Source organism: Delphinus delphis, chromosome 19 (assembly GCF_949987515.2).
Source record: "Delphinus delphis chromosome 19, mDelDel1.2, whole genome shotgun sequence".
NCBI classification, from domain to species: Eukaryota; Metazoa; Chordata; class Mammalia; order Artiodactyla; family Delphinidae; genus Delphinus; species Delphinus delphis.
In genome coordinates, this window is record NC_082701.1 from 44,210,012 (window position 1) to 44,229,516 (window position 19,505).

General features: G+C 52.8%; 1 protein-coding gene across 1 annotated transcript in view; it reads right to left on the reverse strand.

Moving 5' to 3' along the window:
• The window catches only part of SEZ6 (seizure related 6 homolog), a 96,113-nt gene that overhangs the window by 37,736 nt on the left and 38,872 nt on the right, over positions 1-19,505 (reverse strand). Inside the window, exon 2 of the mRNA XM_059998141.1 lies at positions 7,648-7,736. The gene's annotated coding sequence lies outside the window, so the exon portion shown is untranslated. The remainder of the gene's footprint in view (positions 1-7,647; positions 7,737-19,505) is intronic.

Here is a 19,505-nt window from a genome sequence, read left to right on the forward strand (position 1 = left end):
GCAGGAGGGGCCCTGCACCTGCTCTGCCTTCTTGGGAGGTTAGAGAGACACTCAGACCCAGCAAAGATGGAAGGAGTTGTGATGGGGGGCACCAAGCAAGGCCTGGCCTAGGGATCCCAGAGGCTCACTGGGCCCTCAAAGACCCCAAAGATGAACTCTCTTGCTACAGAAGAGAAACTGAGGCTCAGAGCAGTCCCTGGCCAGGAATCTCTTGTCCTTTTGAAGGTGAGTGGTTGGATGCTGTTGAGTATCTTGTCTGTATCGCATTTAATTAAAATCAGAGGGTCTGTAGTCTAGCTGGGGAGGCAGTCACAGCTGAGTTTATTAAGAAGGCAGCTCCCCCTCCAAAATGAGTTCCTTAAGGGCAGGGATTATGTTGCATTTCTGCCTATTAAAGCACCTGATAGGTGCTCAATAGAGGGTTGTTGAACGGAAAAGGGATGGGTGGATGAAGGATGGATGGATGGGCTAAGTTCCTGATGGGTGGTAGTGTTGAGAGAAGAGAGAGAGCCCTCTGGGCTGGATGATCAGGAAAAGAGGGGGTAGTCGAACTGAAATAAACAGAAGGACCCAGGGATAGCATTCCAGGTATGGAAAAATGGCTGAGCAAAACTGTAGAGATTGGACTGAACAAGGCATGCACAGGGTCTAGGGTTCACCCTAGCACCCTCACCCAGTCTCTCCGTTGCCCACCTTCCCACACACTCAGTTCCTTCTCATCTCCTGGCAGAGCCCCTTGTCCCTGCTGAGCCCAGCCAGCACCCCTCACCCCCGCCTCTTTCCACCAGCCTGTCTGCCGGCAAGGCTGCACTCTGCAGCCTGAGACCCCGGATTGTTGTTGGAGAAGCAGCAGGTTTGTTTACTCCAGAGCCCGCCTGAGAAATCTCAACAATCAATGGCCAACAGCACTGCCGGTGCTGCGGCATCGATCCTCCCCTCCCAGGGCAGGCAGCCGCGTGGCAGGTAGGCAGGTGGAGGGAAGCTGTGGTAGGCTTGGTTCCCAGTCCTGTCCAAGATCTGAGCTTCAGGCAAGCTTGGGCCTTCCTCCGTGGGGGCTGGGCCTCAGCGGGGGTGGGGGTAGGTGGGGCAGCCCAGATGCAGGAGAGGACTGACTCCTATTCTCATTCACCAAGGCTCCTAAAAGATGGGAGAATAAGACTTACCCAAGGTCACTGGCCTCTGGGCCAACACTTCAGGGTTCATTTGACTCCCAGTCCCGTGCTCTATACTGGCCTCCAAGTGTCAGAAAAGATGTTTTATTCCTCTGCCCCTAAGGACTGAGCAAGATAAAATGTCCCTAATCTACATCAGTAACGACTGAGGGTAGACATCAGGAAGATAAACCACTGTCATCATTAGAAACATGCTAGAAGAAAGTCAGGAGCCATTTATGTCTTGGGTCTGTCTGACAACATGGGCTTGAACTTGGCATTCTATAAAATGCAGATAATAGCTTCTATCTCATAGAGATGATATGAGGACTAAATGTATATAAAGCAGTACAGTGCCTGGCACGTAGCTGGTATCTGATAAATGTTTGCTATTATTGTTGCTGCTATTATTATTATTATAAGGATATTGATACTCTTCTGGGTTCCCATCTGCTTGTACTGAAGCTCTGCCTTAGGGTGGGGGAGTAGACACAGTGCTGGCTGCAGCCAGGTTTTGCAAAATGGGCAGGCACTTTGGAGTAGTCTTATTACTGATTGGCTTTAAGCCCAGGGTAAGTGACTTAATCTCTCTGAAGCTCAGTTTTCCTATCTGTAAAGTGGGGATAACTAGTCTCTTGTATTAAAATAGAAAAGGCTTAAAAATGAAAGACTTGGCCCCTGAAGGTTCTGAGCCAGGCCTCATACCTCAATAACATGTTTGTGAAATGATGAATGAATGTACCCCAGGGGATGGATACACCGCAGGGGCCACTTTTTCGGAGCTGTGGAAGGTTCCTGGACATGAACTGTGGTGGTCCTGGATGACTCCTCTACCCCCACCTTTTCATTCAAGGGCATGACAGGCTCAGAGCTGCTCCCAAGGTTTCATATTGGTCCTTCCAAGCTCTGTGAGGGTGTCTGAAGCTGAGATGGATGAGGAGGTGATAAAGACAGAAGACATGGGGCTACCCCTCCCTGTCTCAGTCCTTAAGTTCATGCAGGGCACCCCCTCCCAGCCAGCAGAAGTGGTGGGTACATGCTGTGGGAGCGAGTCAAGAAGCCTAGGCTCTGGGCTTAACTCTGCCGCTGCCTACCTGCACAGCTCATGAATTTATTCAACGTGTATTTAATGCATGCCATGTGCTAGGCTCTGTGCCACTGGGGACCCAAGCAGTGGTGGCACTAGGGCAGCAGGAGAGAGGCTTTAGTCCTCTCAGAATGGCCATCAGCACCCCACCCCCAAGCCACCTCAGGCTGACAGCGTGACAGCTTAATTTGTGGAAGGGAAAAACTAAGTAAAGGCTATAATTTACAGTTGGGATAATTGGCCAACCGTTAGGAGAGGGAAAAAATCCTAACATACAATCTATGTAAAAATAGTGTGCTTGCTACGCAAACTCAGCTTCAAGACACAGTCCCAGCTGCCATGCACCCAGCTCTCCTTTCTAAACAGGCAGCTGACCCTAAACTTCTTCCAGAGAGGAATTCTAGAACGGCCCTGAAATGGAGGGGCGGAGCAAAACAGATTTGGTACCCTTGTTTTTGAGTTCCGTCTTGCTCTTGGAAAGGAGCATCAGGCAATCAGGCGCTCGCGTTCCAACAAGATGCGTAACCTGATGGGGGAAAGCCAGGGGATGGTGGGAGCACGGAAGAATCCCCTGACCCAGGCTGGAGGTCAGGTGAGGCTTCCCCTGAGAAATCATATAGTAGATGTCCTATAAATATGTGCAGAAGAATTGCATGAAGGGCCAACTAAGCTGGGACCTGAAGCATGAGATGGAGTGAGCCAGGTTGGCCCAGGAGGGGAAAAGAATTTCAGGCAGGAGGAACAGCAAGAGACCAGAAGCTGTTGAAAACATGGATAGTTTGGGGAACTGATTGGCCTGGCTGGGCAAATTGGCTTCCTGCCGGAATTACTGTGAAAGGGGCCTTGGAGACCTCCTAGTACCTGCTCCCCACCTCCCAGCTGCTGACTAGGGCTGGTAGCATTGTCTCCTCAACACCAACCCCCCCGCCCCCAAGCCTCTAACATACACAGCCTGGCTCTTCCTCCCTGAGAGGAGGCCAGTAAGCTGGAGACCCAGAAATCGGCATGACTTGACAGCCTTTGGAGGCCCTAATGTGCTTCCAGGCTTGGCAACCACCAGTTTGGTGCACCCTTAAACTTGAACGCTCCAGGAGGTGGAGACCCACAGAGGACAGAGACATGCCTGAGGACAGACAGGTAGCCTGAGGCTCTTAACCATCCGAAGTGAGAGGTCGCTTCACTAAAGTAATCCTTACCTATACGCCCTTTTCCACAGCCTCTTTCTTATTTGGGGGTTGGGGTACCCAGCTCTGACAGCTCTGCCCAGGTTGGGGCACAGCATCCCTGAACTGAGCCCAGCCTGGCAAACGGGGCCTGAAAAGGCTTGGAGAGTTGGGGACAAAGAGGGTGGAGGAGGCTGGCACGCTTGGGCACCTAGGGCTGGGTGGAGGGAGGGGCTAAGGAAGGAGGTTTGTTGACATGCCCCCCACCATTCAGGCAGCCATGGTGGGAGGGGCACAGAAGCTCTAATTAAGCCCAGTTTCTAATTAAACCCAGCCCCTGTGTCTCCTCAATCCCCATTAGCGCCCCATGGTGTCTCCAAGGCATTTTAAGCTGCCACCCTGCTGAGGAGGCTGGGACCGCTGCCAGGGCCTGCCTAGCCTGATGAGCTTAGGCCCGTGAGGGGCAAAAAGCCAACCCAGACTTCCCCTCCAGTCCGTGGCAGTTTCTGGGTCCTCCAGTCTCCTCAGAAAGCCAGGGGAGCCTCCTGCCCGCCATGTCAACCTCTGGGGCTCTGAGTGCAATCTAGACTGTCTCCCACTGAGGCTTGTGCCCAGCACTCCCTTCCTTACCCCAAAGTGCCAGGTTGGGCAACAGGGAGAAGGGCTTGGTGCTAGTTTTGGCTGTAGCCCCCAGACTCAGGAATATTCGATCAGACTCCAGCACCTACCACAGAGTCTGCAGGAAACGGCAATTACCATTTTATGTTAAGGCAGCCCTGGTTTGTTAACTCTTTCAGCACTAGGGCTCCTGGAGGCCAAGCCTTCCTCCTCTTCTTGCCTCCCAGACACCGTCCCCCAGTTCTTGGCACAGAGAGCAACCCCTACTTGCTGTCCCCTCCCTCACTCTTCCCACCACATACTCCATCAGAGTTCAGAGAGGGAGAGCATCAGGTCCAAGGTCACACAGCCAGTGGAGGCAGCCTCTACCTCTGGAGACCCAAACCCCACCCCAGTTTCTGCTGCTTCCACCTTCATAATCTCCCCAGGCCACATTCACACATGCAGAGTTTAATTAACTTTATTGATATTCAGAAATTAGGAGAATGACTAAAGGTAATTGCTCATTAAAAATCATTAAACTGACACAGCAGGCTCAAGCACACGCCGCCCCTCCCAAACCGCTTTCCTCTCCCCTTGTGGCAGGATCGCTGGGTACCAACTGTGGGTTGAGAGGACCACCGGTGGCTCATGGCGCCCCTCAAGCCTCAGGCCGATCGTGCCCCCGTAGCTGCAGAGGGAATAGGGGACTGAACCCATGGGGTTGAGCCTGGCCCAGCACGATCTTGCTCTGCCCCTGAGGTCTCCACCTATGCCGCCTCCTGCCACTTCTGGGCTGCTTCCGGCTGCATCCAAGCCTGTGTCTCTCTGCCAAAATGTGAGGAAAGCTGAGGCTCCCCTCTTGAGGCCACGAGGCAGAGGGATGCACCACCCAGCCACAAAGGCTCATAGGCCGAGGTCTTTACTGCTCCGGGCCCGCCTTCTCATTGCTGAAGCCCCCAGGAGCCCTGAGATGGCCAAATGCATTGCCTGCCAGTGAGACCACTCAGTACCCAAACGACTGGGACCTTGCAGCCCCGCTGGGAGGAAGGGGTGTGCCAGGGCTGGCCCAGGTCCAGGCTTTCTCCCCTCAGGCCTGGCATTGCCAGGCTCCTTCCTCTTCTCCCTTGGGGAGTGAAAATAAAGATCTTTCCAAGCAGGCAGACCCCTATCCCACACACCCCCTGGGGGAGAGGTCTCGTGGGCATTGGGGAGGTCCGGATGGTCAGGGAGGGACACTGGCTGGACACACACAGACTCTCTGCCACAGAGTGAACAGATTCTTCTCAGCGCTCACACCCACAAGCCTAGCGAGGCTTCCCAGACTCCCGGCCACACCAGCCATCCTCCTGGAGACCCGCAGTCTCACTCCAGCCCTGCAGGGAGCTTTCCGGCAGAGGCTGCACCGCACACTGGTGGCCTTACACACTCCTCACACCACTCACTGCTGAGCCCTCATGCAACATCCAGACCTTCTGAAGCCCAGACACACTCGGACCCACTACTCCGGACACTCTGGGCCCTGATTACGTTCACACACAGACCCACACACCCACCCAGGAGATTTCGGACCACAGGCCAGGAGGCACACACAGGCCCTGCACCCCAAGGGAGCTGTCCAGCACAAGGACATGGCCCAATCACAAGAAATGCCCCGGGCTCCCAGGGACATTTTCGGACAGCTGGGCCAGGATGCGAGCTTCTCCTCCCCCCTCTCCCTGCCCTGGCCCTGTAGGGCGTTCAGGACTCTTTCCCTCTTCCCCAGCGGGAACACATGGCACTGAGTTCCTGGAGCCACAAAAGAACCCGGTCTGGGCAGCCAGGGAGCAGAGTGAGCACACCTGGCTGCGTGTGACTGGAGCCAGAGGCTCAGAGAGGGGCTTCCACGTCTCTGGGGACGCAGAGCGAAGAAAACCGTGGCCCAGGGGCCCAACCTGGCCCCGGCCCCACCGCCCTGAGCTCCAACGAGGCCTGGAAAGATGGAGCGAAGAGGTTAGAAACTCCCACCTTCTCCCCCCTCCACATCATGCCCTACGAACCATACTCCTAGGGATGGCGGGTCCCAACGCCAAGCAAGGTTTCGGCAATCACACCAGTCACTGGCTGCAGTGGAAGAAAGACGTGGGTGTCCGTAGTTTTGAGAGCGTTTGTTTGAGCCAGGGCAGGTCCCGCCGAGAGTTGGAAACCTTCCTTCCCCGAGGCACAGAACCCCCATCCTCTCCCTAACATTCCCTCGCTGCACACTCCATGGCCAAGCTTCTCTCGACCCGGGACCGATGAAGTTGGAAATCTGACCGCAAGCGGGGGACCGAGGAACGCAGGGTGAGGTACCAGTCCTCCTGCGAAGAGTCTGCGGCCATGGGGTGGGGAGGGGCCGAGCAGGACGGCAGGCAGGGAGGTAGGAAGAGCTCGGGGCGTGTGCAAGAATGGAGGGTGCAAGGAAAGGACTCCGGGGAGGACAGAGTCTTTATCTCAGGACCTCAGTTGTTGCAGCCCAGGGCAGAGTGAGGAGCCTGATAGGGGTCCCCGGACCCCCCGAGTTTCTCCCTGGAATTGTACTCTAAATCCCGACTCCCGCGTGGCAGCGCCAAGGCGGAGAGAGGTGAGCGAAGTCCCGAATCCGGGTCCGGCCGCCATCCGGCCCCGTCCCTCCGCAGTGAGAGGCCCCGGAACGGGTGGCAAAGTCGAACGAAGTTTGGCGGGCGACAACGGAGGCGGGACCTTGGGCCGCCAACGGGACCGTCCCGACTCACCGCCCTGTGCTCTGCCCCCCGGCACGCGCCCCAGCGCTCCCAGACGCCTGGAGTGTGGAGAGGTAGCGAGCGGGTGAACGCGTGAGTGTATGTGGGAAGTGGGTGGCGTGATGAATTGCCGCTGAAAAATCCCATTAGATCCGGAGAGATGATTAAAGGCGAGGTCTCGGCCGGGTGCGAATGGCGGGAGCAGCGGCAGCTTCCCGCCCGCGGAGCCCGTGCCCCGCCCGGCTCGGCCGGCGCGGGGGGCAGCGCAGCCGGCGGAGCGCGGTGCCTGGGCTGGGCAGCCAGATGCGCGGAGCTCAGCGCGGGGATGGTCCTCTCTTCCCACCCCCGAGACCCTGCTCCTGCCCAGTCCTGCCGCCGGACGCCGGGGTCCCTTACCGTGAGCCAGGAGCGCCAGCAGCGAGGGCAGGAGCAGCAGGTCTGCCGGGCGCATAGTGCCGGTAGCGGCCGCGCCCCAGGTCGGGGCCGCGATGGGAGGGCTGGGAGCTCGGCGGGGCTTGGGTGCGGGTCCTGCCGGGGAGAGGGAGCGTGGCCGCAGCCGCCGCCGGCGCCTGACAGAATCAGCACCACGGCCAGCGCCTGGCGTCGGCGCCTGGGATCGCCGCGCCGGCTGGGGGCGGGGGCGCGGGAGGAGCGGCTTACCGTAAAGTCTCAAGCAAAGGCGCAGAAGACCCGGCGGCGGGAGCACAGGCTCCCGCGCCGCCGCCAGCTCAAGGGAAGGACTTCCCTGCTAATGTGGGCACACGGCCCCCGCCCTTCCGCGCTGCCCACGCCCAGCCAAGCCTGCTGCCCTCTCCCCCATTAGCAGCCTGCTGAGGAGGTGGGGTTCTAACCCGATTCTCCGTGAGAGAGCCACCCTCTCACCATCTCTCCCCACCCCATCCTGGTACCTGAAGGCGCCAAGGGTGACCTGGGAAGAAGTCCGCGAGTGAGGCAGCTGGCGAGGTCCGCGTGCCCTTGGGGCAGCTTCGTCCTGGGCCTATAATGAAGATGGCTTTTGAGCGTACAAAGGACAATAATTTATTACTTTGTGTTCAATAAATGCCAGGGCTCCAGGCAGCTGCAGCAGCAGCAAACTGTGCTCACAGAAAAGCTTAATTATTCTGATATTATAGTTAAAAGCCAGTGGTACTCGTGTCCTGGGAAGACATTCTACACTTGGCAGGAGCCAACCTGGTCAAACTGTGGGAAGCTGAAGGTAATATCCTGGGTCCCCATTGCAGCCCTGGATCTCCAGTACCCTGCCTTGGCCCCCCTACAGGACCAGAGAAGCCACAACGCTAGCCAGTGAGAGCAGACCCTTCACACCTATCCCTGCCCAGGTTCCTGGAACTGGCGGAGAAAATGGGAGAGGCATGGGGTGTGTGTGAGATGGCATTTCCCTAGGGCTATTTTAGATAGAGACTTGAAGGAGGCCCAGGGGAGTAGCCAGGGAGGCTGTACCATTCAAGGGCATAGAAGAACAAGCTTCTAGGACTCTGCTTGGGCTGAGCAGCCCCAGTGAGTCATGGGGCAGCAAAGAGGGCAGTCACATCCCTGAGGCAGATGTTTAGATCCAGAGGTTTTTCTGGCTCCAAGGATGAGCTCACTTGAAGAGCCTCAATGGACAAATGGGACATGACCCTGTGACTGATGTTATTACTCCCTGTAGAGGAAGAGGAGGGCTGAACTTCCTGTGGCCCCCGGGGAGAAGGATAGCTTTCTGTTTAGTTCTTTTCACATGAACTTGGCTCCTCTCCAAAGCTTCCAGACTCCAGTCATTGTCCAATGCTCTTCCTGATCTCATTCTAGAAGCAAGTGGCAAGACTTCTGCTCATTCCTCAGTCTTTTTGTCCTTACCACCTCCACAATCTTCCAGCTCTGCTTATCAGATTCTCTCTAGATCCTCTTACTGTGGGCCCTGGGGAGCTACCTTGATCCCTGTAAAGAATCCCAGGCAGCAGGCAGGTGGCATGTAGAATTACCTGAGGGAGTCACTGGGAGAGGATTTCTGGGCCGTTGTTTCAAGAAGCTGAGAAAAAATATGGCAGTAGCAGAAGGATGGCAGAAGGGAAGGGACTTGACAAAAGAATCAGAGGTAGGGAGAGGAAGCCAGGAAAGAAGATGCAGAAGGGACGGAGGGAGAGGGTTGCCAACAGAGGAGGGAGGTAGAAGGTTTTGTGGATGAGGGGAGTTTGAGGAAATACTGGCAAGTGGCATGAGATTCTTCCTTTCCTCCTTGAAGGTATTCCTGAGCTCCTCCTTGATTCCTGGGCTCCTCTGAACTAAGCAGCTTGGTCAGAGGAGGGTGAATCATGACCCAGGGATGAACCTTGTGTGCCAGGATGATTCATGGGGATTTGGAGGCTGGTGGCAGCTGGGCTTCTTGATGAGGTGGGCACTACTCACAAGAAGGAGAAGCTCAGGAACATGTCACATCATGGTTTCTACCGCCTGAAGTAACCTAGGCATTCAGGAGGGGGTCCAATAAAGACTACAAACCCCAGAATGCATCACTCTGCCCTGAGCTCAGAGGATGGGTTTGTACTGCATCATGGGAAGAATATGTACCTGGGCTGTCCCTCCCTCCTGAAGACAGTCAACGTGGCCTCTGTGCTATGGGTTCCCAGTTAGGTTGAGGCAGAGCCTGGACCAAATTGGGAAGTAGTAGAGTTTCTGTCAACACCTTGTCTCACGCCCTTCAAGGGGCCCGTTCTCCCCAGATCTCAGCATCACCCACAAATTAAGGACAATAAGATGCCTTAGGGAACATTCAGCTCTACGCTACAGGTTTATAGTGCACTCAAGTCATATACACATTTGAAAGTGGCAGCCTGGGGAGACTTGCAAGGCTCCCTTTACTGGTCTCATTTCTCCTCTTCATTCTGTGTCCTCCACCTGGCTCTTTACCCCCAGAGGATCTTGGGCTTCCTTGTCTATGTAATTGCTTGCTTGTCTTCTCTACTAGCTGTCAACTCTGTGAAGGTTCAGAACATGTCTGTCTCTTCAAATCTCAACCTAGCCCAGTGCCCTACACATAGTAGATGCTTAATAAATATTTGTGAATAAATAATGGCATGCCCAAGGCAGGTCACTGGTGCCAAATTAGTGCTGTAAGATAATGGAGAGGGGACAATTGCTTTTGAGGAGGAGGGGAGGTCATTGAAAGTTTCACACAGCAGATGGGTTGACTGAAATCAGTCTTTTTTTGTTTGTTTTTGGCCACACCATGCAGCTTGTGGGATCTTAGTTCCCTCGACCAGGGATTGAAACCGTGCCTCCTGCAGTGGAAGCGCTAAGTCCTAACCACTGGACAACCAGGGAATTCCCTGAAATCGGTCTTAATTATGCTTTAGGTTTCAGTCAGGGGAGAGGAAGAAGGAGGGCATCCAAAGTGGAGGGAGGGACTTGTGCAAATGCAAAGTGGTGGAAATTGCAAGATGGTGTGGGGTCAGGGAGAAGACTGGTTCTGGTGGAGAAGGGAGTCTCTGCAGGGATGTAGGAGGAAGCGTTGGAGCAGTCTGGGGCCAGGCTTTGTGTTCGTCTGAGCCATAGGACATCCTTAGTGACTACATGGAAGGGGTTACCCCATCACAAAGATATTTGCACCCAAACAAGGGAGTCCAGACTTATTAAGGTTGGTTTTCAAGCACCATGGCTAGTGATAGGAACTGAGGGGTTCACTGCTGACTCAGAAGGTACGGGAAGGGATCTGAGTTACAATGGCTGCATTAGGACTGAGAGCCAGAGAGAGGGAGGAAGGGGCTTTCCAACCTCAGGGACCCTCATAGCTTCTGCCCAGAGAGTGCCAGACATCCAGCACACACCCTTGGAGAAGCCAGCCTCATGTCCCCACTTCCAAACAGCCCATCAATTTGCGGGATCACAGGCACATTGGTGACTTATTTTGAAGTCTCTGCCTGGATGACATTTGCTTTCTGAGTGAAAGGAGAAGAAAATTAGTCTCCTCTAACACAGCTTTCAAACCAGAGCTACATCTTCCATGGAGTCAAGGGGTTTTGGGGGTTTCAGGGAAGCAGGAGCAGGGGCTACCACCTAACTCCAGAGACTCCCAGGGGCACACTGCTGCCTGTTCACCTCAAACCACTCCTCAGAGGGGGCTCCGAGACCCTGCAGCATCTGGAGCAGTCTGGGATGCCACAGCTCCAGCCAGGCTTCCTGGAGTACCCAAAGTCAACCTTTTGAATTTAGGGGCAGAAGGAGGGCTCTGCTCTCATAAATGGGAGTCCTAACTCCTGAGTATTTGCTCCCACTGCAGGACCAGGGCCAGATCAGCTTCTGCAAGAGCCCAGGATGGGTAGAGACAGCAGCAGAAGGGGGTTTGATGCTTTCTGCTTTCCATCTCCAGATCGAGGCCTCCAGCCGGCCCACCACCCCCAGCCAAAGCCTTTGATCCTCCACAGCTCCATAAATGTTTAATGCCACTGGCTGGGCAGAAATGAGGCAGGTGCTGAAACAGAGAGACTGGGGAAAGGACTTAAGATCCATGATGTTGGCTACATTATTTTCACGTAGGAGCCCTGGGATGGTGGGAGGAGGCCTTCCTCCTCCATATGATTGAAGTCCCAGGATTCAAGTTTGTGGCACCAATAAAGGAAACTCTTAAAAACCCACCAAGGGGTTGAAAATAAAATGAATAATCAATTGCAGAAGCCCAATCCCCGGTTTGATTGAAGGAGAAAGATGGACAGTTAAATGACAATCAAATGCAAATACAGCTCAACAAACACCACAGCAATTACCAGGCACAGGGACCACATGGTGCTTGCAGGCAGCAGGGGTTGACAATGTGGAAGCCTGGGCCTATGCAGAGGTGATGGGTGTGAGGCCATTTTAATGGACAGTTAAATAGATGCAAACCCTCCCCTATCTACTTTGCATACACTGTTAATGAGTGGGGAACTGGAATTCTGGCATCCAGAGGGAGGTTATATCACCTTCTGTGGCTGTCTCTGCATCATTTCAGAATGGAAGAGGACCCGAGTGCCTGGGAGGTGAGACCAGAGTGGGCCCTTGCATCAGAGGACCTTGACATGGTCACTCTAGTCTCGTCGGATTCTTCACACCAGCTGGTGCTGAAGTGTTGAGGGTTGAAATTGAAGGGAGCCTGTGGGGTCCTCTGGGAAAGGGCTCAAGGTGCTGGTCTTCCAACAGCTGAAAGGCCCTCGGTGACAGCGGCCTTCTCTTCTAGATTTGCATAATGCTTTGCATCTCATTTGAATGCTATTAATTTGGTGTCAGGCTAGGTTGGCACCGTGTAGAAAAGAGAACAGCTGGCTTTCTCCCTCCCCTCTGTACCCTGAGGCTCACCCTGAGCAGAGCCCTCCCTAACTTGGGGGATGAGGCCTCTACTTCCACCACCCCTCAATGTTCCCTGGCACTTGGAGAGTCTCTTGGTGAAGCCAACTCCTAAAAGCCAAGGCTGCCTGGGCAGTGCGGCCACCTGCAGAGTTATGCAGAAGGAAGAAGAAAGGGTTCCCCAAGATTGCCCTCACCAGACCCAGAGAAACCTTGGGAGTATGCTGGCGGCCTTCTTCTCCCCAGGCAATCAAGGCAGCTTGGCTTGGAAAGGGTCCAAAGATAATAACCCAGAAAGGGAGAGAACAAAGACAGGTGATAATCCCAGAGAAATATAGAGGGCTCTAGAAATAAAATGCTCTGAACTCCATATTTCTAGTGCTTGAACTTACATTAAATACATCTGTCCAGAGGCATTGGGTTTACAGTGGTGTGGCTCAGGCTGGAGACCTGGTACCAGGATGATGACCATGTGATGAGGGTGTGGGTCACGGGTGGGGGGGCAGTGAGCTCCTGAGAAAGGGGGAGGAGGCCCCAGATGCATTGTGTGGGCTGCTCCTGTCCGGTGGGCCTCAGGGGGCTACTGTGAGCTGGGGGTGGGGGAGGAAGGAACAAACTTTCCAGGCTGCCTGGGATGCCCCTCAAAGGCATCTTAGTTCTTTCCTATGTGGAGCCAGCTAGAGTGCCCCACCTGCTTCTTACCTGGGTTGGCCTGACCTGGAATCCCGGTCAGTAGTAGACAGAGAGTATTTATACATAGGACAAGCAAGGAGGAGGTACCAACTGACCAAAAGCTGGTCTCCTTTTGTCAGGGAGAGCCCTTCTACCCAACAGAATCCCAAGGCCAGCTCCACCTACCTCCGGGGACTAGGACAGGATGGGGGAGGCATGAACCACTTTCTGGACCTCATGCCCTTGCCCCTGACAGTACTTACCCTGGGTCATGCCATGGCTGGGGGTAGAAGAATGCCTCCCACCCTTTTTTTTTAACGCCTGAGGTAAGATTAGGGGTTGCTTTGAATAATGTGAGAGGATAATTGAGTTTTCCCCTTTAAGCAAACCCAGGCATGAAGCTTTGGAATTACATAAAGGACGGGCTCATAGCTGGTTCATATTTTACAGAAGGGCTTTAAGTATTTCCTCTTCAAAAAGATTGCCACATGCACTTAAAGCAGATTTATGAAAATTTGGTATATTCCCCATTTTTTTAGAAGTTAGCCCTGAATCCAGTGGGCTGTACTTCACCTCTAAAAATAAGAATAACAGCATCATTTATTATTTACTATTACTGGGCATTGAGCTGGGGAATTTATATCCTCACAGCAACCCTATGAAGTAGGTATTGTTATTGTCCCCACTGTACAGATGAGGAAACTGAGGCTCTGGGAGGCTAAGTGATTTGTAGCTAGTTAGTAGGTCCAACCAAGATATACAGAATACCAAGGCAGAGCAGAAAGCTATAGATGCCAGTGGGCCTTTGCAGGAGCAGGTGTGGGAGGGATCTCAGGTTCACTGGACCTCTAACCGCTGCCCTGGTCTCACCTCCAGGAGGTCTATGCACAGATGTTCTCCTCTGGTGCAGTCCGTGGATGGTGGGCCACTTGGAACAGGCAGGGCAGGGCTGGTTACTTATCAACTTATTCTTTAGACAAATATTAAGTATCCACTGTGCTAAGTGATGGGGATAAAAAGGTGAGTGAAAACAGACACTGCCCCAGCCTGCTCAGAGCTCACTGTCTAGAATGGGATACCTTGCACAGAACCACCTGATTAAATGCAAAGCTACAATGTAGCAGATGCTCAGGAGAGGTTCACAGGCTGTGGAGGCCCATGCTGGGGACCTGATCTAGTCAGGAGAGGCTTCCGTGAGGAGGCAGTGATTGAATACAAATTTAAAGGACAAGTATGAGTTATTCGATTGAATAGGCATGGGAAGTATGTTCCATGCAGAGGGGACAGCATGTGCAAAGTCCTGTGGTAGGCAGGACTAAGAGATGGTTAGTGTGGCTGGATCACAGAGAAAAAGAAGTGTGGGGTGGGATGCAGCTAGAGAGGCAGGCAGGTGTATAGCTCCAAAGCTCAGGGGGCTGCACATGACCTCTGGGCTCCCCATCTGCCCATCTGTCCATGAATTCATCTGTCCATGCATTCATTCTACCTTCCTCCAACCTCCTACCCAGTTCATTCATCACCCTCTCACTCATTTGTTTACTGAATGAGGGAACGTCTATTGTGGCAGAACCTTAGTGGCCTGTTGGAAAGGCAGAGCTCCCAGTCCAGGGAGGGGAGATAGAGTCTCAATACACTGAAACACAGCATGTCCATTTGTACAAGGTGCTTCAACAGGGCAATGAAAGCCCTAGAGGCTAAGTGTCTCCCATGGTTCAAGCTTCCTAAGGCAAAGCAACATCATCCACTCCAGGGAGATCTTCCAGTCACACAGTTCCTCCTGGCATCTATCTCATTCCTTTGAGAGCCCAAGGTGGGGAGTGTTTCTGATGTCCCTTTTCATTGGCCCTTCTTTTGGGTTCTTAGGCATCTCAGTCCCAGGAGAACACAGGAAAAATTGGTCAGGTCTCCCTCAGATATCAGAATGCAGTTCCAGACACTACCTTTTCTGGGCATGAAAATAGGACAGAAATCCCAAATGTCCCTTAATTCTAGCCATGCACTCCAACCCTTCACTCCTCCTTGAACTACTTGTCCTCTGCTTGTGACATCACAATGGTCTCTATGGCAACCAATTGTGAGGTCACCAATCTTTAAAGCAACAGAATCTGCAGGGCCAGACAATGGCCTGGAAGAGAGAGGGAGAGGGCAAAATGCAGGCTTGAGAGGGAAACCAGCTCCCACTGGGAAAGCAAGGCCACCTGAGACCTATGGGAGGGAGGAGGATTCCACTTCTAGCACATCTGTAGGGGGGTAAAAACAGCTTCTTGACTTTGCCCCTCACTGAAAACTTCTACACTGACAATCAGCCCCTCTGAAATTGCCTGTGAAGGGAGAACTTCATCTAATCCTACTAAGATGAGCTGTAGAAATCGATGGGACATGGTGAGCAGCATCCTGGGATCACTGAGGTGGCCCCATGTACCACTGGGAAGTGGAGGTAGGCGTGATTCTGGTCTCAGCCCCACTGGCCCAGAGGGGCTGGCCAAGACCTGGCCCATGTTGGAGCCTTGATTTCCTTATCAGGGAAGGAGTGAGGATGTGAAGGTGCTAAGGAGCTCTGTTTCCTCACTTATAGGATAAGCAACTGATTCTCTTAACGCTGTTGGGCCTGCCCTCCATCTTCTGAGTGAGTGGGGGAAAGGAAGTTGCTGGTACTTCTTGGGTAGGGCTGGGCAGGCCTGCTGGCTGCTCCGAGATCATGTTAGTGGTTTGCAAGAACAAGGCCTTCTGGAAAGGAAGACTGCTCATCAAGAGGCTGGGGGGGGCATCCTGAACAGTGCCCGGGCTTCAAAGTCAGGTCTGGGTTCAAATCATCCCAGCCTTTTGCTTGCCTTGGGCAAGTCTCTGAGCCTCTCTGGGCTTCTACTTCTTTACCAGGGACTTCCCTGGTGGTCCAGTGGCTTAGACTCCATGCTCCCAATGCAGGGAGCCCGGGTTTGATCCCTGGTCGGGGAACTAGATCCCACATGCTGCAACTAAGAGTTCACATGCTGCAACTGAAGACCCCGCATGCCGCAACTAAAGATCCCACGTGCTGCAATGAAGATCCCGCATGCCGCAACTAAGACCCGGCACAGCCAAATAAATAAATCTTTTTTTAAAAAATGAAGGATGATGCTACTTGCCTTTCAGAGAAATATTCAGTGAGATAACCTGTAGGAGTGCTTGGCACATAGTAGGTGCTCAATAAATGCTCATATTTTTCTATCCCCTCAGCCCTTAGCCTAGGGTTTTGCATATTATATGTGCTTCATTAATGCTTGTGACTATAAGTGCAGCGTGAGAAATAGAGGGCAGTGTTTAGAGCAAGGGAAGTCAGTGGATCTGGGTTCAAATTCCGGTCCTTACCAGCTGTACGCTTTCAAGCAAATCACCTTACCTTTTTGTGCCTCAGTTTCCTTAAGTATAAAATGGGAACTAGTGATAGTATTGTCCTCATAGGGGTGCTTAGGACTAAATGAGACAAGGAGAGAGGAAGCCTGGCACTCAAGTGCCACAGTGGCTGGTGGTGATTGTGCTCAGTCTTGAGTAGAGCTGTTTCTGAACATGCTGCACAGTTTCTGTTCACTGTCAGCTTGAAGGGAATGCTAGTGAATCTGTGGGATGTGTGGAACTAGAGAGTGAGTGAGCCTCAAGACAGGGACATAGGATGGCAGCCTCCCCAGGAAGGGGTCACCACTTCCTGTTTGGATTCCCTTGGTGTGGACACTCAGGACTGCTGCCCAGTTCATGCCAGTCACAGGGGCTGGGTCCCCAGCTGGGCTCCATGAAATGAGGGCTGGGCTGTGTCTCACTCATCTGTGAAGCCCACACCAAGGCCTGGCGCATGGCAGAGGCTCAGTGGCAGTTCAGGTGAACTGAGTTAGATGATGTCTATCATGTTCTGGCTAACATAGTCTGCGCATACCCCTTGCCAGGCTCTGTTCTAAACATTCTGCATGTCATTGATCCTCACAGCAACTTTTAAGGTAGATGCTATTAACCATTTGTAAAAGGAGGAAGCAGAAAGGCTAAGTAAACTGCTCAAGGTCACACAGCTAGTAAGCAACGATGGGGCTGGGATTTAAACCCAGGCTACCCGGCTCTAGAACCTGAACTCTTAACTCCCATGTTACCCCCAGCCTCATGGGCCCTGTCCAGCCATTTTGCCACATCTGCCACCACGAATTTTCCCCCCCAGCTCTCCCTCCCATCCCTCTCTTCTTCCGGCTGAGCCTGGGCCCAGTGCAGCCCGAATAATGCAAATTCTCCCACCACCCGCCTCAGCCATCTCCCTCCCCCTCTGCTGAAATAAAGCTGCGGCTGCCACTGCCACAGCTGAAGCCGTCACCACCAGATCCGTCGCTTATTTCAAGTCCTCCTAAAGCATGTCGAGTTCTTAACTTATTAAAGATAAGCACATGGATACAGGGAGCAAATCTCTTTATTTATGACATAATCTCCAGCCCAAAAAAGCGGCAGGAACGGCGTTACCTATATTAGGGAACCAATAGGAAAAAAATCAATTAGATCCGCCAGAGCGTTTCGCTATTAACTTTCTTCTGATGTTTCTCTTAAGGCTGGCCATGGGGGTCTCCACCAGCTACCGAGCTGGAGGAAAGAGGAGAGCTTTGTAGGAACAGAGGCAGGAATGTCACAAGGAAGGCAGTAGGCCAGGCTCCCAGACAGACACGGGAGTCTCTCCATCCAGGGTCTCCTTCACCGCTTTCCAAACCTCAGCCAGGAAGTACTTATGTTGATTTGACCTCCATGTTTCTTGCTGCAGTTTCAGCTGGTGTCTTCAGGGGCAGTGGGAGTCAGCTGGTTATTCTTTGCTTCTTGCAGACCAGAACCACGAAGTCTAATCACATTTCTGCTAGATCCTTTGAGGGCAGGATCCTCTTCTTCCTGGAAGAATGCTATTCTGGAGGGGCTCTTGTGGACTGATTTTTAGCAGAGCTGTCTTCTGCTGGGTAACCCTGCCTGGGACCTGCGCCCACTCCATGAGATCCTTATGTCCATCTGCCTGCTTTCCAAGTTGTCTCCCAGAAAGCGGGCTCTCCCTAACCCCTGAGAGCCTCCAGCAAGTGGGATGTCCTGCTTCCCATAGTAACCCAGGTCTCCTCAAAGCAATCATGGCTTCTTTCCTAGTTCTTCCTCAGGGCCAGGCGTGTAGCAGGTGCTCAGTAAATATCATAGAATTAATAATTATTATAATAATAACTCTACTGACCAAATGCTCACTCTGTCAAGGCTGAGAAGGGCAGGTGCTTTGTTACCCAAAGTAGGACCGTTTGCTTCTCCCTGAACCAGCAGACAGCCCAGAAGAGGCCTTGAGTTTTGTTTTGTCTTATTTTTTTGGCCCAGAATAGCAGTAGCAGAAGCTCTGAGAAGTTAAGTATTATAATCTCCAATTTACAGAGGAGGAAAGAGACTCAGAAATAACTTGTCCAGGCTCATAAGTGAATGAAATGCTCTATCCATCCACTTTCGGTCATTAGTAAGTCCTTCTTGAGGTCTAACCTAAATCTTGCCTGTTTCAGCAGCACCAGTGCCTTCTCTGTCCCATGGAAGCAGAGACCAGCATCACCACCCATGCAAACTTCCCTCAGTTTAGGAGTGTCCACCAGCTCTTTGTACAGGTTGACCCACAATGAATATTAAACACCAAACTTCACAGAGGCCAGCCCTGCAGGGCAAGCAACGAACCAACCCTCCTCATGCCTGTTCATTATTATAATTAATATTGAACCAGAGTTGGTGGCGACCTCGCCCTCACCAGGTATTTGGGCTATTTTAGAAGCTTATTCAGATCAATAACAGACAGCTCCAAATAGATAAACTCCTCGCCATCTAGACGAATCAATTGCAACACTGTCGTCACAACAAGCCCAAGAAATCGATCTGATTTCAGGCGACATGGTAACTTAGTGCTGGGCAAGCCGGTTTTAATTTCCCCGTGGCCGAGACCAGCTTCCTCTGCTCACCGAAGCACTTCTCTTTCCCAGCTGGTGTTTCATGCACACAGGTGTCCAGGGTCTTTGGAGAGCTCAGGCCAAGGGGACAGTCGTATGGAGGACAGGGTGACTGGGAGGCTGTGTGACCTTGTGGAAGGTTCTTGAACCCCGAGACCCAGGAGGAGCTGACTCAGACCTGCGGCAGGGAACCTCGTTTTGCTGGCTTCAGCTCCGATTTTCCGCTGCCCCTTGCAAAAACCAAGCCTGGAGGCCTTTCTGGGCTGCCTCCCAAATTGGGAATCACAGAGGTAGTCTGCCTATTTCAGGCACCAGGATAACTGCCCTTCTTGGTCTTGGAGATGGAGTTTGTCTAGCAGGGCAGCAAAAAAGCTCACCCGTACAGACACAGCCATTTATTGGGTGCTTACTTTATGCCCAGGGAGTAAGCTTAGAACTTTACACCCCTCATCTTCTTAACCCGCACAACAGCCCAAAGAGAGGAAACAATTTCCATATTTTGTAGAAGAAAAAACCAAAACTCAAAGAGGTTAAGTAACTTGTTCTGGGTCAGACAGCTTGTAAGCCATGGAGCCTGGATTTGAACCCAGGTCTATTAGACTCCCTTCCCTAAGCCTTAGCCAGCACTCTGTCCTAAACATACCATCAGAGATCCCCTCATTCTCCCCCTGCCTGAATCCTGTCTGGTTAAATGAAGCCATTCCTCCTCCCCCAGCCTGCCAGGGAAGGGAGCCTCCCCAGAATTCTCACAATCAGCAATTATTCCCTGAACTTTCACCTGATGCTGCAGGTACTGAGCTGAGGGTATTGAGGTGATGAGTCAG